Source organism: Ambystoma mexicanum, chromosome 2p (assembly GCF_040938575.1).
Source record: "Ambystoma mexicanum isolate Mex_15411 chromosome 2p, UKY_AmexF1_1, whole genome shotgun sequence".
Taxonomy (NCBI): domain Eukaryota; kingdom Metazoa; phylum Chordata; class Amphibia; order Caudata; family Ambystomatidae; genus Ambystoma; species Ambystoma mexicanum.
In genome coordinates this window covers 313,088,608-313,104,897 of record NC_090923.1, presented here as the reverse complement: position 1 = coordinate 313,104,897, position 16,290 = coordinate 313,088,608, and the positions used below count along the sequence as shown (strand labels likewise).

The following is a 16,290-nucleotide window of genomic DNA, read 5'->3' as shown; positions in this document are numbered from 1 at the left end:
GACATCTGGTTTTAACAAATTCCGAATATCATCTTCCATATCTTGCTCAAACACCATCCTAGACATGAACCAGATTCTCCCTTTCATTCACCCTCACACTCCTCTTCATCCACACCCTGGACCATGGTAACAGTAACATTTTCAACATGGCATCCATCCTCCTCCTCCGAAGATCTATGCCCTTCTTCTTCATTTACATATAAAACCTTTTTCTGATTAAACTGAAAGTTTTTGCAACAGTAAGCAAAATATCCTTGTCTTTTGCATTTTGCACACAACTCTTCTTCCCAAACATGCCATTAAGCCGGAAAAGTGTGAATTGCTGGCACACCGGAAGCATAAACGTTGTTCTCTCCTTTTGATCTATTGTTCTTAGGATCACAGTTTCCTTTCGCCACTGACTTTTCCTTAGCTTTCTTCTTCTGCTTTCCATCCACTACACTTAACACCTCCACTTTAGCTTCCCCGCACTCCTTTTCTGTCAATTTTGTAACGCAGGCCAACAAGTATTCAACCCGCTTGGCAATGTCTAGCACCTCATCCAATGTTGGTTAGTTTTCAACTATAGTTCCTCTCTAATTTTATTGCAATTGCAGTGGATCATGAATTGATCACATATGTGCTCATCAGAAGACTCTCTGAGTTTGCATGACAATGCTATATGTCGTGGGGCCGTCACCTACTCCTCAACACTCTCGCCCAGCCCTTGTAGCCGGACACCAAAATTATACGGCAGTAAAATGGTGCTTGTTTTGAGGTTGAAATGCAAGTCCAACTTGAGCAACACATTGTTCAGCTCATTTGCACTATCGCCACCACCATCATCTGCTAGAGGAGATAAAGTGTCAAATATGCATTGACCCTCATAGCCTAAAAAATGCATTGATAGCAAACGTTTTCTGTCATTTGAATATGAATTCCCACAGGCAGCTTTTATATAGTGTATGAAGCCTTTCCTGCATTGTGCCCATTTCACTTTTGCAGTGTCCGGAGACACCATGAATACGGGAGAACCAGGTACACCTGGCAATGCCAATTCCTATGTTTTCTGCAGGGTTCAGTAGCGAAGGAATTTAACCTCTTCTTTTTCCCTTCTCCTTGCTTTTCACCCTTGTGCTTGGTTTCTTTCTTGTTCTATACGTCTTTAAAAAACAAACAGCAGAATCTTGGGCAGTTAAGAGTTAATATACAGGCGCCAAGAGGCATTGTGTGTCATCAGCAGAACGTGCAGTGAGCAGTGCGGGCGCCTCCACATCCTTAAAAAGATGTGAGCCATAGCGTTGTTTGCGCATGCGCGATCTTCCTCTGTCCCGAGCAGCAAACACCAAGTGCCAGTTTGGGTTGCCTCAAGCCCCACAAAACGTCCCCGAGAAAGGTATCAAGAGATCGAAAAGAAACTGCCTCTATGTAATAATGGACATTCGTGAAAGCATATAATAACCTGGGAAGAATAATTATCTTGACTATGGTGACCCTGCCCATGAGAGATCGTGGTAGCCTAGACCAGAAGTTCATGGACCTCTTGATGCCATCCACTGCCCTGAGTGTGTTGTACATATGTGTGTCTTTAGGCGTGTGCACTATGTGGATTGCCAGATATCTAAAGGAGTGTGTCTCCCATTTCAATCCCAGGTCAGATAGAGTTTCTTCATCCTTCCAATGAAGTGCTGCCAAAGGAAACGGACAGGATTTCTATTTGTTGAAAAAAATCCCAGATAAGAACGCAAACTCATCCAGTACATCTAGGACAATAGGTAAATTATGTTGTGGTTCGCATAGATAAAGTAGAACGTCATCAGCATACAGGGCTATGAGGTGTGTGGATCCTCCTATCCTGATGCCGCCTCCAAGTATTATTGTCTTAAATATGCAGCCAAAGGCTTCATGGTCAGTATCTACAACAATAGTGAGAGTGGGCATCCCAGGCGATTACCCCTTTGCATGTTCCACGGTTCTGATATCTGCCTGTCCGATTTCACTCTAGCTGTTGGGGAAGTATAAAGTAGTGTTAACCAGCAAATGAAGATTTCCTCAAACCTGAAAACCTGTAGTGCAGCAGTCATCCACTCCCAGTAAACTGAGTCAATGGCTTTGATGGCATCAAGGGATGCCACCACGTAATATTCGTTTTGAGGGTTTGTTTGTCAATGATGTGTTGTAATCTGCAGAGGTTTAAGGTGGTGTTACAGCCGGGTACAAACCCGGTTTGATCTGTGTGTATTAGGGAGTGCATGATTTTACGTAACCGCGCAACCAATATGGTTGTAAGTATTTTCACATCATAATTAAGCATGGCTAAGCGGTGGCAAGAGTCTCAGCTTTTCCATTGGTTTCCCGGGCTTGTAGATGGGTATCACCAATGTTTCCCTCATACTGGCCAGGAGCATGCCCTTATCATATGCCTCTTCAAAGACTTTCAACAGTGCCGAGGTCAGGATGCAGCAGTACGCCTTATAACATTCTGCTGGGAGACCATCGCTCCCCAGCGTTTTACCATCAGAAAGGGAGGTCATTGTTTCTCCCAGTTCTTCAATAGTGATGGATTGGTCTAGGGAGGCCCTCTGGCCACCAGTGAGCTTCGGGAGTCGAATCAGTGAGAATCCCTCAGATATCTTAACTGGGGGTATGCAGGTGTCGTGTTCATATAAAAAGCTGGGAGAGGTGAGGTTTGTCCGTTTCAGGACTACCATTTTAAAGCCCCTCACTTTGCCTTTGATCAGCCTGTTTCTCTATTGATTGCATTCTAGTGTGCTTTTAATATTATTGAAGCAAAATTAAATTCTTTGACGCATTGTGTTTTTACTCATTGTGAATGACGCCGCCAGCCCTCTTTCTGTATCTCATCGAGTGGGCGGTTCTTGCCTCACTCGCAGCTGGGCTTGGCATTTTATGGGTATCCAGGCATTGTTTCGAATGTATAGTTTTGAATGCCAAAGTTTCGAAAAAAATGCATCGTAAAAATGCTTTTTTTGTAGGTAAAGGTTTTTTTTTTTACAAAAATTTTTGTTAAGGGGTACAAAAATGGGGTTGTCGGGGGCCCCCCCATACATTTATTTTTTTTAAATGCATTTTGTCGATGCATTTTTTTTCGAAACTTTGGCATTCACTAGGAACCCATTTTATGTGCCAGTGCGTTCGCCCAGGCGCTTAAGGCAAGCCTGTCTGTGCCTGGCCATGCAACGGATGTGCAGAATGAAAGACTGGTCCATTCTAGAAGGGCGCTCCTGTCGTTGGCACCTATGTGTACCATGCTTCCAGCTGGCTGGAGGTCTGAGGCGGCGCTTGAGATGCCGTTCAGTACTTACCAGCCTGGGTCTCGGGTCCAGAGTTCCAAGGACTTACTTCTGATGTTGCTTACTACTCGATTCTTGCTGGCTCATGGGGCTGATGTTCACTACCTCCTGTCAGACCGTCACCCTGCCCTACTCTCTGCCCTGCCCTACCGTCACCCTGCCCTACTCTGGCTCACTGAGACATGGCTCCAAGAGAGTTCAGCTCTTGCCTTGGTGCAGGCCATCGCTGATGGCTATAGAATTACAAATCTTGACCAGCCCACACCCCAAGTAGGTGGTGGGGTGGCAATTGTATTTAAATCTGATATTATGGTTACTAAGCTTGATCTTTTGCATTCCTTTGGGATGGAGGCTTTGCTGTTGAGATGCATTATTTCATCTTGCTTGACCTATCATTTTTTGATAGTCTACCGTCCCCCTGGCTCTTATGCTGGGCTTCTTGAACTGTTTGTGGATCATGTGGCTGATTTTCATTTGAAATACACACACCTGGTTGTTTTGAGAGATTTCAATTTAAAAATTCAACTGCCCCAGGATACCTGCGATTAATCTGTTTTTTTTTACCAGCATGACTGATCTTGATCTTCAGCAAATGGTATTGGGACCTACTCATAAAATGGGCAACACTCTGGCCAATGATACCTTGTTAGCTGTTCAATCCGACCACTACTTCTACATTTAAAAGAGGCCAGGTGCAGTCTAGAACCCTTCCGCCTCCTGTATGGCAGTGCGGTTGGCGTTCTGCCGAATTGCTCAGCTTTGTCTCATTGGTTAAAGTGAAATGTCAGGGGGCTCCTACTGCCTCTCTCTCTACCTTTTCTTGCTCCTTGCAGGATGCAGCGATACACTGGTTCCTCGGCGGCTTATTCAACTGCATAGGCTTCTTTCACAACCATGAAAGATTTCTCCACATCTCAAAACAACTTGTCTTAAATTGAGGCAGATGGAGCACAAATGACGTTCTGCTTATGACCCTGATCTTAGAGCTCAGTTTAAAACATGCTCAACAGCTTACTACTCTGCTATCACAACTGCTAAAAAGTTGCACTTAGCCCAGAAAATTGCAGCTGCCTTATGCCAGCCGAAAGCTCTCTTTGCGGGGGTCAAATCACTGATGTCTTCTGAGAAATACGCTCCTGTGTTTAGTCCTTCTCAGGATCTCTGAAATGCCTTGTCCCAGTTTTGTGTGTAAAAAATTGAGGCCATTCGTACCACCATCTTAGCTTCATCTTCAGTAACTGATCTGGAAAGGGAATCTCTTAGACCAGACAATGTGACTGAAGTGAAAGAATGTTCTTCCTTTCCGCTCTTTTCTGAGGCTATAGTATCCATTGCTATACAGTATATTAAGTCTGGTTCTCCCTCTCACATGGTTCCACTGGTTGTCATGAAAGAGATCTCGGGTGGTTTACTAATGGAACTTAAGGCCGCTATCGATACCTCTTGCCAGATGGGAGATATTCTGGTGGAATTTAAGGTCACTATAGTGATCCTCCTTCTGAAAAAACCATCTCTAGATCCTTCTATTCTTTCTAATTTCCGTCCTATTTCTCTTCTACCTTTTGCTATGAAGCTTTTGGAATCTCTGGTGTCACCTCTTCTATCTACATTTTTGGAATCCGCCAAACTTCTTGACCAGGCCCAGTCAGGCTTTAGGCGTGGTCGGGGTATGGAGAGTCTTTTGGTATCGGTCTAGGATGACATGGGCAGACTTGTGGATGCAGGTGGGGTGGCAGTCCTGTTTCTATTACATCTGTCAGCAGCTTCTGATAACATTAACCACCCCACTTTGCTGACTCGCCTTACTCAGATTGGTATCTCGGGTCAGGTACTAGCCTGGTTTTCGTCTTTCCTGGCCTTTGGCACGCAGGTGCTTCCCCCGCCCCCTTCTTCTCGGATTCCTGCCACCTCACCTGTGGTGTTCCACAAGGGTCTGCCTTGTCGCCCATAATCTTCAACATATACATCTGGCCTTTGATCTGTTTCATCCACTCCCTCGGCACCAGGTGTTACTCGTATGCCGACAACACTTAGTTCCTGATCCGTTTAGATCTTGATAAGGCTGAGGTGTCGGTGTGCCTCCAACAGTGCCCGATGACCGTGGGTGAGTGGATGAGCCTCAATTGGTTGAAGCTGAATGGGGACAAGACAGAGGTGATGGAGGTAGGTGCACCTCCTGATCCCTCACTCTGGGTGTACTACTCCCTGCCTGCCTCTCTTGGCCCTCTTCCGATACCAGTAATGAAGAACTTGGGAGTGACCAGTGGAGTAACTTTGCTGAAAATATTGGGGGGGACATGAAATCTGAAGAAAAGATGCCCCATACAAATAAATGGGGACAAAATGGTGTGCCATGAAAGTTGGGCGGACAAACACCCCTGTCCCCACCTAAAATTACGCCCATGGGAGTGACTCTTTCGGCCTCCCTCTCTATCAACGATCAAGTCTCGGCAGTGTGCAAAATAGGTCATTTTCACCTTAAGACACTAAAAAGGGTATTTCCTTTGCTACCATCCACTCTCCATCCAGCGTTGGTTGCGGCCATGGTGCTTCGCCGGCTGGATTATTGCAATTCTCTATATCTTGCCCAGCTAAGGGAATAATCCATCGACTCCAACGCCTCCAAAATCTGGCTGCCAGGGTGGCTACAGGTGCACCCTATGGAGCGCATATTTCCCCGGTGTTGCGGGCCTTGCATTGGCTCCCAGTGGCGCAGCGCATCAAGTTCACGGTTCTCTGCATCCTTCATCATGCGTTGGGACTGCGGGTAGAATACCTTCAGACTAAATTTATTCGCTACTGCCCCACCTGTTCTTTACGTTCTGCAACAGCTAGCCTACTGGTTGTGCCTACCTTCCGCCGTGCGTGCATTGGTAGCAGGGCTTTTTCGGTTGCGGCTGCCATAATGTGGAATGACCTGCTATTATCATTAAAGATCTCGCCATATCATTTGGCATTTAGAAGGGCTTTAAAGAAATGTTTGTTCTAGTGGCTAGCGGCTGATGGATGGTGGTACCTGTCTCTCCCTTTCTAGCGCCAAGATACCTTCGGGTGACCATGCGCTGTATAAATGTAAGTAACATAACATAACCAGTGTAAAAAGCAGTGAAGGTGTCATTTGGGACCGAGACGGGGCTCCGCATTCATCATGTAGAAGCGTGGTCAGGGTTCTAGGCTGCTATCGCTTGCACAACCATGCCAGCACCTTCCCTGATTCGTCCCCTTCTGCATGGGCTCGAGCTATTTGTGTGGCATAATCACATTTGGACAATCTCTACCATGCACACAGGCATTGAGATCGGACCTCAGTTCTTTTTCAACCGACCCTAGTCAGGGGTATAGGGCCTCCAATGTGTTTATTTTATTTTCCATGGCCTCCAGTTCTTCCCGTAGCTTCTCACGGATGCCACCTGGGCTAGCAATAATTTCCCCCCTAATCACTACTTTCATGGTTTCCCAGACAGTACCCCAACTATCTACACTCCCGACGTCTTTCAGGAAGTTAACCAGGGCTTCCTGACATTTTTCTCTAAAAAAGGTAATATCCCAGAGCCTCCGTAGACATATACCATGTCGGGGTAGGGGGTCTGGGGCCTATGTTCTCTCATGTGACCACCAGAGGGGAGTGATCAGACATTGTACGACCCACATACTCTGCACTGATGAATTCTACCAGTTGTCCTGTCCCGACAAATAAGTAGTCCATCCTGGTATGCAACTTGTGAGTGGATGAGTAGACAGAATATCCTCTGGTGTCTATTTATTTATGATTTGTAGAGCGTGGCCACTGACCCTGAGGCTTAAGGGCACTAGGCAGATAAAAAATAGAGGATATAAGACAGCTACGCACGGTACAGAACAGAAGATCAAAGGGATCCGAGGTCAAAGCTGAAGCATTTAGTTAAACAGAAGGATTTTCAGGCCCTTTCTGAATACTCTGATGGAGGTTTCTTCTCTTAGCTTGATGGGCAGTCCATTCCAGGAGATAGGTGCGCTGAGTAGAAGGCTCCAGTTTTCACCTGCGTTAACCTGCAGGTGGGAATATTTAGTAGAGAGCCATTATTAGATCTCAGGCTGTATTTACTGGCTTTAGGTACCAAATCGTCCTTGAGATAGCCAGGACCAGAATTGTTCACACAATTGAATGAGATCACCACTAACCAGAAAAAAATGCCAATGTAAATCTTTTCTTGCGTCGGAGATATGATCCGTTCTCTTACGGTCCATCACGACTCTGACTTTGTTGTTTTGCATCACTTGCAATCTATTCATCTCGCAGTTAGGTAAACCGATCAGAAGACTGCTACAATAATCTATTCTTGAGTTTATCAGAGCACGCGCTAAGTTTTCCCTACTGATTCTCGACAGGAAAGGTTGGGCAAGAGACAGAAGTTTGGTGTAGTACGTTGACGAAGCCACAAGATTGCTATGATACAGCCTCCAATCAGGAGTTGTGTGTACTGGCCTCATAATTTACGAGTTTTTGATTCAGTTCCCACAAGCATCAGGTCGGTCTTACTGGTGTTAAGTGCCACGCCATTTGCACACATCCAATTTTGGATAAGATGGTAAATCCTGTTAATATTTATTTCATCTTCTGAGAAGACACCCGTAAGGGGAATGACACACTGGGTGTCATCGGCATAATTTGTAAATTCAATGCCATTGGTATCCAAGAAGTCCAGAAACGGCACAGTAAAAATATTGCAGAATATAGGGGAGAGACAAGCTTCATGCGGAACTCCTTGGGTCAGCTCCTTGGCATTAGCATCCGCTATATCGCTACTCACTCTCCACTGACATCCTTCAAGGAACGATTTGACCCAACAGACTGTAGAGGTCGCAAAACCCGCTACATCCTTCCACCTGGTGACCAGAGCAGTAATGTCCACCAGGTCGAAGGCGGCAGACAGGTCCACCAAGTCTAATTCAGACAGCACCTCATTCAGGGCGGTAGTGGCCAGAGAAGGGCCACCCCATATGAAGATGACATGTCTAGAAGCAATGTGACAGCACAGGGTACGAATATGGGCTGGTATCTTGTGATTTGGGAAGTAAGAATTCACAATGCATATTTCTCTATGATCAAGGTGAGCATGCAAAATCAGCCATCTCCCTTCATTATCTTTTTCCATTTCTAACAATTGAAATGGTAATTTACCATCTATCCATGAGAGTACTCCCCTAGCAAACTTAGAGTATGTAGCACCATAACCATTACCTCCCTAACTATTTACGACTGCATCTTGATCTTCTGCCATTAAATGGGTCTCTTGAAGTAAGGCTATGGATATCTTCCATCGGTGTAGATAGGATTTCACCCTGTTTTTGCGCATGTTGAACCTCAAACCCCTTACGTTCCAAGTCAGTACCTTAATTTGAGTCATGATCGAGTCGTATTAGGCACTGTCTCATTGATTCCCACGTGGCCTCCTGTGTTTAAGCGTGTCAGCCACAGATAACCCTGTTCTTTTCATAAAGCTCTCTCTCACATGTCTGTAACCAATATCCACAATGTAGTTGTAAGAAACACACAATCGCGTCCTCAGTGGTAGTACATTGCAAGCCTCTCAGCATAAACTAAACAAGAACCAAATTACAGAGCCCCAAATTTAGGGACTAAACATTGTCCAACAAAAGTGCTCTATTTCAGGCGTACCTGTACCTCCAAAGACTACCAGAGCCATTGGGTACTAGGTAAAGGAACCAGATACACCGCTGCGTCCGCTTAGATCTGCAAACTGCCACCTAGTTAAAGTCTGCAGCTTCAGACGCAAATCCGGTGGAGGATCAAGTTTACCTGTAGTGGCTGCCAAACTATGGAACAACCTCCCCAATTACTTGAGAAAGGAGACTTCATACTGGACTTTCAGAGAAAACCTAAAGACCTGGCTGTTCATTTAAAGCACCACGCTCCATGACACAATCTACCACCACCTGCATCTCAGTGTACAGAAACTATTATATTTGACCCCCCCCCCATGACACCTCCACATCTTTCCCATCTCCTCTTCTTCTGCTGTCCTGGCTCTTGATCTATCAATGTAATGAGCGTCCAGATACCCAAGAGTTCAGCGCGCTGTAACAAATGCAAAAATACATAAATAAACCTTCAACCTAGCCGGATACATGAGCATATACTTCAGCCCCAGCTGTCTGAGCCTTGCCTTTGTAGGCACTAACATGTTCCTCGGCCTCTGGACCATGGGTGTATAGTCCGTATATATGGCAATCTTCAAGTTACTTCTTTGTATCTCGCCCCGTTCTCTAGAAAATTTAAGGATCACCTCCATATCTCTGAAATTCAAAATTTTGGCTATAACCACAAATCTGTGTGACAATTTCTTGGGGCTGATTTCCTGAAGTATTAAGTTCTCAATGTAGGCAGTTGGGTCTGATCCCTCCGTGCCATATGGAAGCCCCAGCACGCGGATGTTGTTCCTGCAGGATCTGCCCTCCACCTCCTCAGCCCTAAGTTCCAGTGTGGCATTCTGCATTTCCAGCACCTTCATCCGCGACACAAGACCCTCAGTGGTAGTTGCAGGTTCCTTTAACAGCTATTTCGCAGTTGTGACTCTTTCCGCCAGTGATCATACATCTTGGTGGAGAAGTTGAATGTCTATTTTAATCTTGTTCATCTTGTTTTGCAAAGAGGATGTGAGGGTGTCTGTAGCTGCAAGAACCTTATCCTCTTGTTGGTCTGTTTGCACTCTTCTACTTCTAAATAACCTTTTCCAGAAGGGCAGCCTTCTTGCCACTCTTGTTTCCCCACTGTATAAGTGACCAAATACTGACAAGGATAGGATCAAATTCTGCTTCTTCCTTAGCTTTGTCAATGTGGGTTTATACCAGATTTTGTTATAGGTTTTTCAAAATATGGGTAACAAGTGTCACATCCTTTCAACCTTTCATTAGTCCCCTTCTGCCTTTGGCAATATCCATTGGATTTGAATTGTCTTTTCTCTTGGCTTGGGCAATGGCTGGATGCATTAGCTTTTACTAATATTGCTGCATTGGGTTCCTGGAGCACTCTGGGGTAACTAACTGCTGCTCAACCCACCAGGTAAGGCGTGGCCGTCCGATCCCAGTGCTGCTCGCAAGTGTTCTGCTTCTGTGGTTCCTCGTGACCAAGCAAACTGCAACGCCTGGCTTGATGCCACCTGCGCTACTTGCTACAGGAGCTTCCTTAGCTCTGTAGGCTCTCTGGTGCTCAGCAGCCACCGGAGACAGCCTCTTGGGAAGGAAAGCTTCCCTCGCTTTCGCTTCCCACGGCGCAGTCTCTGCAAAACAGGTCTTCAGAGGCAAGATTGCCTCTTGCACGCTTCCTGCTGTACGACCTTTGCACTTAAGGCTTCTGGAGGCCCAGACCCTCTCAGGACTGGCTACTGTTTTCTGCCTAACAGTGGTCCCGGCGTCTTCTCCCTCCTACAGTTTCTGCATTGGCTGCCCACACAAATCACACTGCTCTTCCTGCTCGTTCAGCGCGACAATGGCCTGCACCTGAGGGGGCCTTTTAAGCCTCCCAGTTTGCCTCAGGTGTGGGTCGTTTCCATTAATGATCTGACCACTCCTGCAGCATTGTTCCTCTGTAGGCCTCTTCCTCGTCCCAGTACTTAAGGATTACGGGATTTGAAGTACCTAATGGCAAAGTTAGTTTTTCTGGCTTGATTTTCATTTTCAAACCTATTTCAGTTTCCCATACTATTCTTTCCAGAAATATCAGGACCAGACTTGATTGAAAAGAGGAATAAAGTTCTTTGGGGTTTCAACCGTTATTCACATATTTCCTTTCACTGTACCTTTGGGAGTTATGGACGTTTAATCGATATAAGTTTCCAATGTTTTGGAAGGGTTTTTATTTCTCCTGATGCCTAGGAATTTGTAATTGTTTTTACCACATATATATGTTTAGTTTGTGGAACAAAAAGATGGTTATGACAACAAGCCATCACATACTTTGGCATTGAGGAGATGTCTTCCTTAGAGGAAGATAAATACTGTGCCTCACCTCACAGAATCCTCTCATTCCCTTGGGCCCTTTCTCCTCCCAGTTGATCCTCCCGCAGACCACCTCCCCCCGCCCCCAAGGTCAGGGTCAGAAAGGGTCTGCCTTTACCTGGCCACCTGGGAGGAGACTTTAGGGAGGGGTTTGGTGAGAAGGCTGTAGAATTCATCACACAATTTACTGGCTGGCTCGTACAACACTACTTTAAAAAGTGTTATCAATTTGGTATTCCCCCTTACAATCAGAGGATGCTGCTTACCCTTAAGTTCAAACAACCTGGGAAGAATGGGATAGGATTGGCAATTTACCATGAAGACTGAGGGTCAGTGTTAGTGAAGTGGGGATACCATGTCTCGCTTTCAGGCACCCTCTTTCCAGTCCCCAAGGACCGTCCACCCAGGTTATCACCTGTCCACCCCCAGGGTCGGGATCCAAAAATCTATGGCCCTTCCATGGCCACCTAAACAGAAGATTCCTTGGGAGTAGATGCGAGAGTACCCTCAGGTTTCTCACAACAGGCAGGAAAAGGAATTAGGATGGGTAGGTCCTTTCCTCAGTATGATGTCGATGCATGGTGCATGACCATGCGGTTAGGTGCTTTTCTCAGAACCGCCTGGTCACGTTCTGCACTACAGCTCTGCCCGGATTCTAGCCCGATCATGAAACTCCTTTATAAAGGCAAAATGAGGGAAGAAGTTCTTGCAACGGTCCTACATTGCTAATCAACATACTTGCATAACTCACAAGGTTTTCCCTTGTAGAATAGATATTTAGCTAACTGTTTTGTGACCTCCAACCAAGTGTACTGTGGCGGATCAGAAGAAGGACAAGGACTCTGATCTTCCATGTTTATTTTATGCTTTATTAAAAGAAAAGTTAAACTCCTGTCTTTCCCTAAACTATGGGTTTTGTCTACCTAACAAAAACTGACTAGGGTGCTTGTCAGCTGTCAGTGAGCCCAAAAGGAAGATCTGCCCTCTGTCCAAACTAATCTAATCTGTCCCTGCCACTATCAAAACAACTAAGGAACAGGAGAATAGTTCCCATCTCCGGTGGGCTGATTCTGAGCAAGTTCACTTTAGTAAAGTATTAGTAGGTATTTCTTGGTAGCTACTTTTATCAAGTCATATAGTTCAGATATTGAGCTCTTCACATTTTCAATAGTATATTTTACACATGGATTCCCCCTCTCTGTTTTACTTGTCTCTCTTGTGACCTTTGTTGTTTCTGTGACCATCTTCCCTATAGGCAATTGCGTTCTTTCCTTGTTTATTAAACTTGGGACTTTTTCTCTACCTAATGTCCAATCTTTTCCCTGGCTTGGCCAAGTAAGGCTGTTCCAATAATGATTATCTCTCTTTTCCAATGCTTGGTAGTTACTGGGATGAGTATGAGTGTTCCAGTAAAGAATCTTAATCCTATCCAACATGTGTTAGTTTCTGAGAGGAGTATGTATCCCCCTCTTCACGACACACCCCTACCCAACACTTCCTCCACCTTTATAGGTTGCTGTAAGTCTTGTCCTGTTGCTCCCTCCCCAATTCCAACAGGTACCCACATCAAAGGGAGGCATAGGAGAACAAACAACGCCCTATGTCTCACAACAACAAAATCATTCCCCTTCTTCTGACAATATTTTTAACACCTCTCGAAAAAACTACAACTTTCACAATTCCTACCGCCACTCTAGAAATAAATGTTACCAAACCACTGGGACAAAGAAGAGGCGAGAGAGAGCTATGAAGATTACCCATAGAAACCAATGCATCAGGGATTCCTATGGCAGTCAACCCTTTTGTCCAGGTAATGAGGCCATGCAAGGTCAGGCCTCCGCTTACAATCATTCCCTCCTGAAACCTGTTAACTCTCCCAGGAAGAATAAAAGGTGGAACACAGAGACACACTTTGCGCAAGATGGGGATGCTGGATGGTGCACAGAGGTCGAGAGGAGAGAATTCGAGCTTGAGAGACCCTGGAAGGCCTGGAGGAAGTAGGATTGCCTAATTGCTGGGGCTGTCAGTTACAGGGGAGGCTATAGTCTTGTGAGGGAGTTTTAACTCCAGAGAGCCAAAGCAGGGGTAGCTGGGGGGTTACCTGGCAGTGCCCATACCAGAGCTACTCCATTTGGTAAAACAGGAAAGCCCAGGCCTTTCCGTGGCAGATGGCGAGAACCTGACCTCATCAAGTTATCCCCTTTACCTCCTGCAGCTCCCAGAACCCTGGAATGCTGAATAGGGGAGCTGACGAAGTGGGAGCGAAATAAGAAAAAAGCTCATTCTGGGATATGAAGTCCAAAGACTTTAAAACTTTGCAAATCAAGAGGGGTCTGAGCCCGGCTGAGGGAGACTCCTGAGAGGGCAGAAACCAGAAAGGAACACGCACAACCGATGAGTTAGTGAAAGACAAGAAATGCTGGTTTGTGTCAAGGAAAGATTGAGGCTGCAACAGTATATCTCACAAGTGAAGGTTGCGCACATCCTGATGAGACGCGAAAGAAAGCTAACCAGTGATGAATTTAAGTGGCTGATAACTGTGAAGCCAGTGATACAGAGTAGCAGAGTGGTCCGACGAAAGGAAGAAGCCAACTCTAAAGTCCCCGCGAGATGTGAAATGTTTTGTTATAAAGAAGCATAGTGAACGAACTCTGAAATGCGTAATGCTCAAAATTAACCCTTGCAAAAGGGGAAGTGAAAAGGTGAATGCTTGAAGAGAAAGATGACTTTGATCCTTTGTGCTTGTGGTACTGAACGACTAAGACCAAGAGACACTGGGCCAAATAACATAAGAGTGTGAGCTGAAGAGAAAGTCGAAGTGGTCCTGTGGAGGTCTTTAGGAAAAGCCTTGCACATTCGAAAGTCTTCTACGTCAGGAAAAGGTCTAAGTCTGACTGAGGGAGACCAGAAGTGTGATATGTTAGGGTAAGGGAACCCCGGATGAATGTGAATTAAGCTTGGGGAAGGGAACACCTGCAAGGGCTGTGATTGCGAGGTTCGAGCCCGGCTGAGGGAGATCTGCGTTGAATCTGGTACTTGTTGATTGAGAGGTCCGAGCCCAACGGAGGGAGACCCACGTAAACTTTTCGTTGAACTGTGAAAGAACTTTTTGTGAACTGGAATAAGTGTCTTTAATGTGGAAGGCCAAGCGGGCATCGACCCACGTTTTGAACTGCCTTGTTTTGTGAACCTGAGCCAGAGTGTGTCATCCTGTTTACGGGGTCTGCCTTACTCTGTGATGTCTTACATGGGGAGGAGAGCTGACTCAGCCATCTTGATGCTTTATGTTATAACACTGATTTTCCTTTGCATACATATTCCCCTTTACACATTTTCTGTATAAGAGATAAGGCAGGCATTAGGTTTTGTTAGTATAGGCCATTTAGATTTGACAAAAACTGACCAGGACTATGTTTTCTTTATTACTTGATGGTAGAGACTGCTCCAATCATAGCCATAGGGCAAAGCAGGACTTTTTCCAAACCCCGAAAATTGACTAAAGGTTTTGAAATTGTATCTCTTGTGTCAGTGTCATACATGTGATACCATGCCTCCCTTACAGCTACAAGTCCTCTGCTGTTGAAGACTAAAAAATGGTGGCCATCTTGGGCCTGCAACGCTAAACAGACATGCACAGCACCAGCCCATGGCTTGTGCTCGAGACTTCTACCATGTAAGAAGTGCAGAACTGAGCTCTAGAGAAAGGAGCATGTGCGAGGGGCGCTGCCCCATCGTATCAACAGCCCCTCACCATCGTAGTGCATGGACACCTGGGGGAAGAACTATAGCACATTGTTGAGCAGCGGGTGCCGGAGCGGAGAACACGTGCAGTGGCCAAGCCCTCACCGGCCCCTGCCCTGAGTGCAGATAAACAGTGCAAACGCAGCGCAACCCACCGTATCTACACCAGAGCGGGGACACATGCAGGGACCAAACCCCCACCGGAAACACTGGTCCCTGCTCTGTGCATATAAGTCTGACCAATACGAACTTATCCCAGTGAACCTCGTATGCTAATGATATTAATGTGAACCCTGACTAACTTACGCTTTGAGACCAGCCCTACCACACCTCACCCAGCATAACCAAGCGCTGCCATATATCCGGAGGCACAGTGCATGAGTGGCTCATATTAACTTGTAGCCTAGCGTGTTACGAACCACGTGAAACCAGACTGCATGTAAAGCAGCGCCCAGAGTAGTCAACAAAAGCTTCCTTAGTTGGTGCACCCTGTTATCAAAGGCTGTATTATACCTTCTCTCACATGGCTTTCTTTTTCAGCCACTCATCAAACTCAGAGGTCTCAGTCCACATCTTGGAGAAAACCAGGACACTCCTCGAAGCTAAGTGCCTTCTTGTATTTACATTGTTATGTTCAGATATTTTTGTGCTTTAATCCGTTTCAGTTGGCATTGTGCTTTGTTTAAGGGAATTGTATAACGCTTGTGAGGAAACATGCAACAAATCACAGTGTGGTGCATGACAGAGTATATGGGAAAAGCCACACAGTGTGTAGTGTGAATGAGAAAGGGGCAGCAGCAGCCCAACAGGAACGCGCCGAAGCAGAGGAGCAGTACTTACCCCTGCATCCCCTTACCCATCCATAACCTCTCCCTAACCCTCTTTACGGTTTCCTCAATTCCCCTCCCTACCCACTGAACGAAACCCTAGCCATGCTGGGGTTGCGGAAGTCTGTGTGCATAAACAACCGCAGACCTCAAAACCGTAGTGGGGGTGAGCTGTTCGGGATACCCCTGCGCAGAGGAACATGGATCCTGTCAGAGAGAGTTGTAGTGTGGTAGAGAGAATAGTAGTGTGGTGGAGGGAGTAGCATTGAGGTGGAGGGACAAGTAGGGTGGATGGGGGAGCAGTAATGAGGAGGAAGGAGTAGTAAGGAGAGAGAGCAGTAACATCAAAGGGAAGAAGTAGACAATAGGAGAGAGTCATCAGAGGAAGAGAGGAGGAAGATGTAGGGAGAAGAGAAGGGGGAGGAATTAGT

General features: G+C 46.0%; 1 protein-coding gene across 5 annotated transcripts in view; it reads right to left on the bottom strand.

Annotated features, from left to right (window-relative positions):
- The window catches only part of CACNA1D (calcium voltage-gated channel subunit alpha1 D), a 2,225,258-nt gene that overhangs the window by 936,667 nt on the left and 1,272,301 nt on the right, over window positions 1-16,290 (bottom strand). The window lies entirely within an intron of this gene.